The following is an 8,003-nucleotide window of genomic DNA, read 5'->3' as shown; positions in this document are numbered from 1 at the left end:
CTGGGAAGCTCTCGTCCATCGAGTTCGGACAGTCTGTAGTAGCCCTTCCCAAGTACTTTTACAACTCGGTAGGGTCCTTTCTAGTTTGCTGCCAACTTTCCTTCTCCTGGTCGAGTTGTTCCAATATCATTTCGGATTAGGATGAGATCGTTCTCCGTGAAACTTCTCGGCACTACCTTTTGATTATATCTGGAAGCCATTCGACGTTTTAGTGCTTCTTTCCTGATCCGAGCTCTTTCCTGGATTTTAGGTAGTAGGTCGAGTTCTTCCTTCTGAAGTTGAGAGTTAGCCTCTTCATTGTAGTGGACTACCCTGGATGACCCTTCCTCGATCTCTACTGGGATCATTGCCTCCACTCCATATGCTAGTCGAAAGGGTGATTCATTTGTCGTGGAGTGTGGCATTATTCGATATGCCCATAAGACTTGTGGAAGTTCTTCGGCCCAAGCTCCCTTTGCATCTTGTAGTCTCCGTTTCAACCCAGCCAATATGACTTTGTTGGCAGCTTCGGCCTGTCCATTGGCTTGAGGGTGTTCGACGGAGGTGAACTGGTGCTTTATATTCAAGTTGGCTACTAGTCTCCTAAAGCCTGCGTCTGTGAATTGAGTGCCATTGTCTGTGGTGATGGAGTATGGAACCCCGAACCTCGTGACAATGTTCCTGTATAGGAATTTCCGACTTCTTTGAGCGGTGGCGTTGGCTAGGGGCTCTGCCTCAATCTATTTTGTAAAATAGTCTACTTCGACTATGAGGAATTTCACTTGTCCTGATCCCTGGGGAAAGGGTCTGAGAAGATCAAGTCCCCATTTTGCAAATGGCCAGGGGGAGGTTATACTGATGAGCTCTTCTGGCGGGGCGATGTAGAAGTTGGCATGTTTCTGACATGGTGGACATGTCTTTACAAATTCTATAGCTTCCTTCTATAAGGTTGGCCAATAAAATCCCGCTCGGAGTACTTTTTTGGCAAGAGCTCTTGCTCCGAGATGCTTGCTGCACATGCCGCCGTGTACTTCTTCTAGCACTTCCTTTGTGTTGTTGGTCGGCACACATTTTATAGTGGTATTGAGATCCCTCTTTTGTACAGGATGTTGTTTATAATAGTGTAGTACTGTGCCTCTCTTTTTAATCTCTTTGCCTCCTTTTCCTCTGTGGGGAGCGTCTCTGCTTTGAGGTAGTTAATTATGGGGTCATCCATCCTTGGTCCTGACTTGTTATGGCTAGGATTTTTTCTCTTCTGAGATTGACGGGTTTTGTAGCATTTCCTGGATGATGCTTCTATTGTTGCCCCCTGGTTTGGTGCTGGCTAGTTTTGAGAGTGCGTCAGCTCGGGCGTTTTGTTCGCGGGGTATGTGGCAGATCTTATATTCCCTGAGTTGTCCGAGCTGTTCCTTAGTTTTATCCAAATACTTTTTCATGGTGGGATCTTTGGCTTGATAGCTCCCTGTTATCTGCGAGGTGACTACTTGTGAATCGTTGTAAATGTTGAGTTTTTGAGCTCCAACCTCTATAGCCAGCTTCAAACCGGCTAATAACGCTTCATATTCCACCTGGTTGTTTGGGGCCGGGAACCCGAACTTGAGGGAGAGCTCAACTTGGGTTCCTTGGTTGCTTTCTATTATCACGCCTGCGCCGCTTCCAGTCTTATTTGAAGAACCGTCCACGTAGAGATTCCATTATGTGGGGTTTCCAAGGTATCTGTGAATTCTGCGATAAAGTCGGCCAGATACTGTAATTTAATGGCCGTCCGAGCTTCATATTGGAGGTCGAATTCTGATAACTCGACTGCCCATTGTAAAATTCTGCCTGCTAAATCTGTTTTCTGCAGTATTCCTTTTATGGGCTGGTTGGTTCGAACCTTAATGGTGTGAGCCTGGAAGTATGGGCGAAGTCGTCGAGATGTTAGAATGAGAGCATAGGCAAACTTTTCTATCTTCTGGTAGTTCAGCTCGGATCCCTGTAGCGCTTTGCTAATGAAGTAGACGGGTTGTTGCCCACTTTCGTCTTCTCTGACTAGTGCTGAGGATATTGCCCGGCTTCCTACTGCGAGATATAATATGAGCGGTTCTCCTTCTCGTGGTCGAGATAAGATAGGCGGCCGTCCTAAGAACTCCTTGAAGTCTTGGAAGGCTTGTTCGCATTCTGTCATCCATTCAAACTGCTTTCCCTTCCTTAAAGTAGCATAGAAGGGGAGAGATCTTATCGCTGCCCCTGCTAAAAATCTGGATAGGGCAGCCAATCTCCCGTTGAGTTGCTGCACTTCTTTGACACAGGTGGGGCTCTTCATGTTGAGTATGACTTGGCATTTATCCGGGTTTGCTTCAATTCCTCTTTGCGTGAGCATGAAACCTAGGAATTTGCCTGCTTCTACCACAAAGGTGCATTTTGCAGGATTGAGTCGCATGTCATGCTTCCTTCTAGTGTCGAACACTTGAGTCAGGTCGGACAGTAATGTGTCTTCGCTTTGTGTCTTTATCAACATGTCGTCCACATAGACTTCCATAATTTTTACGATGTGGTCTGAGAAGACTTTGTTCATCAGCCTTTGATAAGTAGCACCTGCGTTCTTGAGACCGAAGGGCATCACGATGTAGCAGTAATTTGCTTTCGGCGTTAAAAACGAGGTCTTTTCTTGATATGGTGGATACATGGGGATTTGGTTGTATCCCGAGTATGCGTCCATAAACGAGAGGTATCTATATCTGGAGGAAGCATCTACCAGAGAGTCGATACTTTGGAGTGGGTAAGGATCTTTTGGGCATGCTTTGTTGAGATCGGTGTAATCAGTACACATTTGCCACTTCCCATTTGATTTTTCCACCAAGACGACATTGGCTAACCATAGTGGATACTTGACTTCTCTTATGAATCTTGCCTCCAGTAGTGCCTGTACCTGCTCTTCCACAGCTTGGGATCGCTCCGGTCCAACTTTTCTTCGTCTCTGCTGCACCGGCCGAGATCCTGGATAGACCGCCAACTTGTGGCACATTAGCTTGGGGTCTATGCCTGGCATGTCTGCGGCTTTCCATACGAATAGATCGACATTATCGCGTAATAATTGTATCAGTAATTCTTTTGAGTCTCCTCTTAGGATTGTTCCGATATTAGTTGTTTTGTCCGAGGTGTCTCCGATCTGAACCTTCTCTATCTCGCCTTCTGGCTGCGGACGAAGTTCCTCTTGTCGCTGCACTCCGCCAAGCTCAATTGTATGAAACTCTTCTCCTCTGCCTCTGAGGTTTAGACTTTCGTTATAACAGCGGCGTGCCATCTTTTGATCTGCTTTTATGGTAGCTATCCCTTCTGTAGTTGGGAATTTCATGCATAGATGTGGGGTCGAGACTATTGCGCCGAGTTGATTGAGTGTTGTCCGACCTATTAGAGCATTGTAGGCTGAACTTACGTTGACCACAATGTAGTCTATTTTGAGGGTCCTGGATTGGTTCCCTTTTCCGAAGGTTGTATGTAGTGATATGTATCCTAATGGTTGTACCGGAGTATCTCCCAGTCCGAACAGACTGTTCGGGTATGCCTTAAGCTCCTTGTCTTCTAAATCGAGTTTGTCGAAAGCTGTATTGAATAAGATGTCGGCGGAGCTTCCTTGATCTATTAGTGTGCGATGAAGATTGGTATTTTCCAGTATGATGGTAATGACCATGGGGTCGTCGTGTCCTGAGATGATTCCAGATGCGTCCTCTTTAGTGAACGTGATTGCAGGGATATCGGGTGCTTCCTCCTTTCCTTCGACATGATATACTTCTTTGAGATATCTTTTACGAGATGATTTGGAGATTTCTTCCCCTGCGAATCCGCCATGTATCATGTGGACGTGTCTTTCTGGTGTACGAGGTGATCGCGCGGTTCGTCCGATATCTTCGTCCCTTCGTCTCTTTCTTTGATCATCATCTCGGGTTGCTAGAAACCGATCTAGTTTTCCTTCTCTCACCAACTTTTCTATGATGTTCTTTAAATCGAAGCACTCATTGGTGGAGTGACCTCGCACTCGATGGTATTCACAATACTCATTCCGATATTCTCCCCCTCTTTTGCCTTTGAGTGGCCGAGCTGGGGGTATTTTCTCTGTGTGGCAGACTTCTTTGTATACGTCAACTAGGGATACCTTGAGAGGAGTGTAATTGTGGTATTTTTTTATTTTCTCTCCTTGTCGATCTTCTTTCCTTTTGGATTCCTTGTCTTTATCTCGGTAGGGGTGGTGCGCAGAAATTGTGATTACACTTTGATTATGTAAAATTCATCGCTCTTTCTTTCCCCGGTAATGGCGCCAAAAACATGATGCCAATGCCATGGTTCACAACTTCGCACAACTAACCAACAAGTGCACTGGGTCGTCCAAGTAATACCTTACGTGAGTAAGGGTCGAATCCCACGGAGATTGTTGGTATGAAGCAAGCTATGGTCACCTTGTAAATCTCAGTCAGGCAGATATAAAATAGTAATGGTGTTTTCGAAAATAATTAATAAAAGAAGGATAGAAATACTTATGTAAATCATTGGTGAGAATTTCAGATAAGTGTATGGAGATGCAATCGTTCCTCTGAACCTCTGCTTTCCTGCTGTCTTCATCCAATCAGTCTTACTCCTCTCTATGGTGGCTTTATGTAAGGATGTCACCGGTGCCAATGGCTATTTTCGATCTCTCTCGGGAAAATGGTCCAAATGCTCTGTCACAGCACGGCTAATCGTCTGGAGGCATCATCCTTGTCGTTGGTTGCATCCTATTCCTCTCTGTAAAAATGGTCTGATGCGCTGTCACTGCATGGCTAATCATCTTGGAGGTTCTCGATCGTACCGGAATAGGATTTACTATCCTTTTGCGTCTGTCACTACGCCCAGCACTCACGAGGTTGGAGTTTGTCACAGTCATTCAATCCCAGAGTCCTACTCGGAATACCACAGACAAGGTTTAGACTTTCCGGACTCTCATGAATGCCGCCATCAATCTAGCTTATACCACGAAGATTCTGATTAAGAGATCTAAGAGATACTCATTCAATCTAATGTAGAACAGAAGTGGTTATCAGGCACGCGTTCATAGGGAATGATGATGATTGTCACGTTCATCACATTCAGGTTGAAGTGCGAATGAATATCTTAGAAGCGAAATAAGATGAATTGAATAGAAAACAGTAGTACTTTGCATTAATCTTTGAGGAACAGCAGAGCTCCACACCTTAATCTATGGAGTGCAGAAACTCTACCGTTGAAAATACATAAGTGAAAGGTCCAGGCATGGCCGAATGGCCAGCCCCCTTGATCTAAGAACCAGGCGTACAAAGATGTCAAATACAATAGTGAAATGTCCTATTTATAATAAACTAGCTACTAGGGTTTACAGAAGTAAGTAATTGATGCATAAATCCACTTCCGGGGCCCACTTGGTGTGTGCTTGGGCTGAGCTTTGAGTGTTGCACGTGCAGAGGCCATTTGTGGAGTTGAACGCCAGGTTTTGATCCATTTCTGGCGTTCAACTCTGGTTCTTGATCCATTTCTGGCGCTGAACTCCAGAATCGGGCAGAGAGCTGGCGTTGAACGCCACTTTACGTCGTCTATTCTCGAGCAAAGTATGGACTATTATATATTGCTGGAAAGCCCTGGATGTCTACTTTCCAACGCAATTGGAAGCGTGCCATTTTGAGTTTGGTAGCTCCAGAAAATCCATTTTGAGTACAGGGAGGTCAGAATCCAACAGCATCAGCAGTCCTTCTTCAACCTCTGAATCTGATTTTTGCTCAAGTCCCTCAATTTCATCCAGAAAATATCTGAAATCACAGAAAAACACACAAACTCATAGTAAAGTCCAGAAATGTGAATTTAACATAAAAACTAATGAAAATATCCCTAAAAGTAGCCAGATTCTACTAAAAACATACTAAAAACAATGCCAAAAAGCGTACAAATTATCCGATCATCACAACACCAAACTTAAATTGTTGCTTGTCCCCAAGCAACTGAAAATTAAATAGGATAAAAAGAAGAGAATATACTATAAATTCCAAACTATCAATGAAACATAGCTTGTTGGTACTTAATTCTCCTAGGGAGGTGTTGATTTTCTCCCAATAGTTTTGTGGAGGAAAATACATTTGAGGTATTTCCGGGATCTCATGGTGATGAGCTTCTTGCGCCTCTTGAGCTCCATGAATGGGCTCTCTTGCTTGCTCCATCTTTTTCTTAGTGATGGACTTCTCTTCCTTAATAAGAATGTCTCCTTCTATGAAAGCTCCAGCTGAGTAACATAGATGGCAAATAAGATGAGGAAAAGCTAGCCTTGCCATGGGGGATGACTTTTCGGCTATTTTGTAGAGTTCATTAGAGATGACTTCATGAACTTCTATTTCCTCTCCAATCATGATGCTATGAATCATGATGGCCCGATCCACAGTAACTTCAGATCGGTTGCTAGTGGGGATGATGGAGCATTGGATGAATTCCAACCATCCTCTAGCCACAGGCTTGAGGTCCAATCTTCTTAGTTGAACTGGCTTGCCTTTAAAGTCAATCTTCCATTGAGCTCCTTCCACACATATGTCCATAAGGACTTGGTCCAACCTTTGATTAAAGTTGACCCTTCTAGTGTAGGGACGTTCATCTCCTTGCATCATAGGCAAGTTAAACGCCATCCTCACATTTTCCGGACTAAAATCCAAGTATTTCCCCCGAACCATTGTAACATAGTTCTTTGGATCCGGGTTCTTACTTTGATCATGGTTCTTGGTGATCCATGCATTAGCATAGAACTCTTGAACCATTAGGATGCCGACTTGTTGGATGGGATTTGTTATAACTTCCCAACCTCTTCTTTGAATTTCATGTCGGATCTCCGGATACTCATTTCTTTTGAGTTTGAAAGGGACCTCAGGGATCACCTTCTTCTTGGCCACAACATCATAGAAGTGGTCTTGATGGGCTTTGGAGATGAACATTTCCATCTCCCATGACTCGGAGGTGGAAGCAACTGTGGGGGATTTGGTTAACTCTGCTTTGAGAGAAGCTTTTTATGCTTCCTCTCCATGGATGCAGAGAGAGATCCTTGAGTTGTAAACACAAGGTTGTCCTCATTTAATTGAAGGATCAATTCTCCTCTGTCCACATCAATCACAGCTCTTGCTGTGGCCAGGAAAGGTCTTCCTAGGATGATGGATTCATCCTCTTCCTTTCCAGTATCCAAGACTATGAAATCAGCAGGGATGTAAAGGCCTTCAACCTTTACTAACACGTCCTCTACTTGTCCATAAGACTGTTTTCTTGAATTATCTACCATCTCTAATGAGATTTTAGCAGCTTGCACCCCATAGATTCTCAGTTTCTCTATTACAGAGAGGGGCATGAGGTTTATTCCTGCACCAAGGTCACACAGAGCCTTAAAAATCATGGTGCCTATAGTACAAGGTATTAAGAACTTTTCAGGATCCTGTTTCTTCTGAGGCAATCTCAGTTGATCCAATGTATTTAGTTCATTGGTGAACAGGGGAGGTTCATCTCCCCAAGTCTCTTTACCAACAATGCCAAATAATTTGGCATTCAGCTTCATGATTGCACTAAGAAACTTGGCAGTTTGCTCTTCAGTAACATCCTCATTCTCTTCAGAATCTTCAGAAGCATCAGAGCTCATGAAGGGCATAAGGAGGTTCAATGGAATCTCTATGGTCTCTAGATGAGCCTCAGATTCCTTTGGTTCCTTTGGTTCCTATTCCTTGGAGGCCATGGGACGTCCATTGAGGTCTTTCTCACTGGAAATCACTGCCTTTCCCTCCTCTATAGGTTTGGTCATGTTGGACGTGTGGATGGCCTTGCACTCTCTCTTTGGATTCTTTTCTGTATTGCTTGGGAGAGTAATGGGAGGGAGTTCAGTAACTCTTTTACTCAGCTGACCCACTTGTGCCTCCAAATTTCTAATGGAGGACCTTGCTTCAGTCATGAAACTGAGAGTGGTCTTAGATAAATCAGAGACTACAGTTGCTAAGTCAGAGTGGCTCTGCTTAGAATTC

This window comes from Arachis ipaensis, chromosome B05 (genome assembly GCF_000816755.2).
Source record: "Arachis ipaensis cultivar K30076 chromosome B05, Araip1.1, whole genome shotgun sequence".
NCBI lineage: Eukaryota > Viridiplantae > Streptophyta > Magnoliopsida > Fabales > Fabaceae > Arachis > Arachis ipaensis.
The sequence above is the reverse complement of the archived record's forward strand: the minus strand, read 5'-3'. Positions refer to the sequence as shown.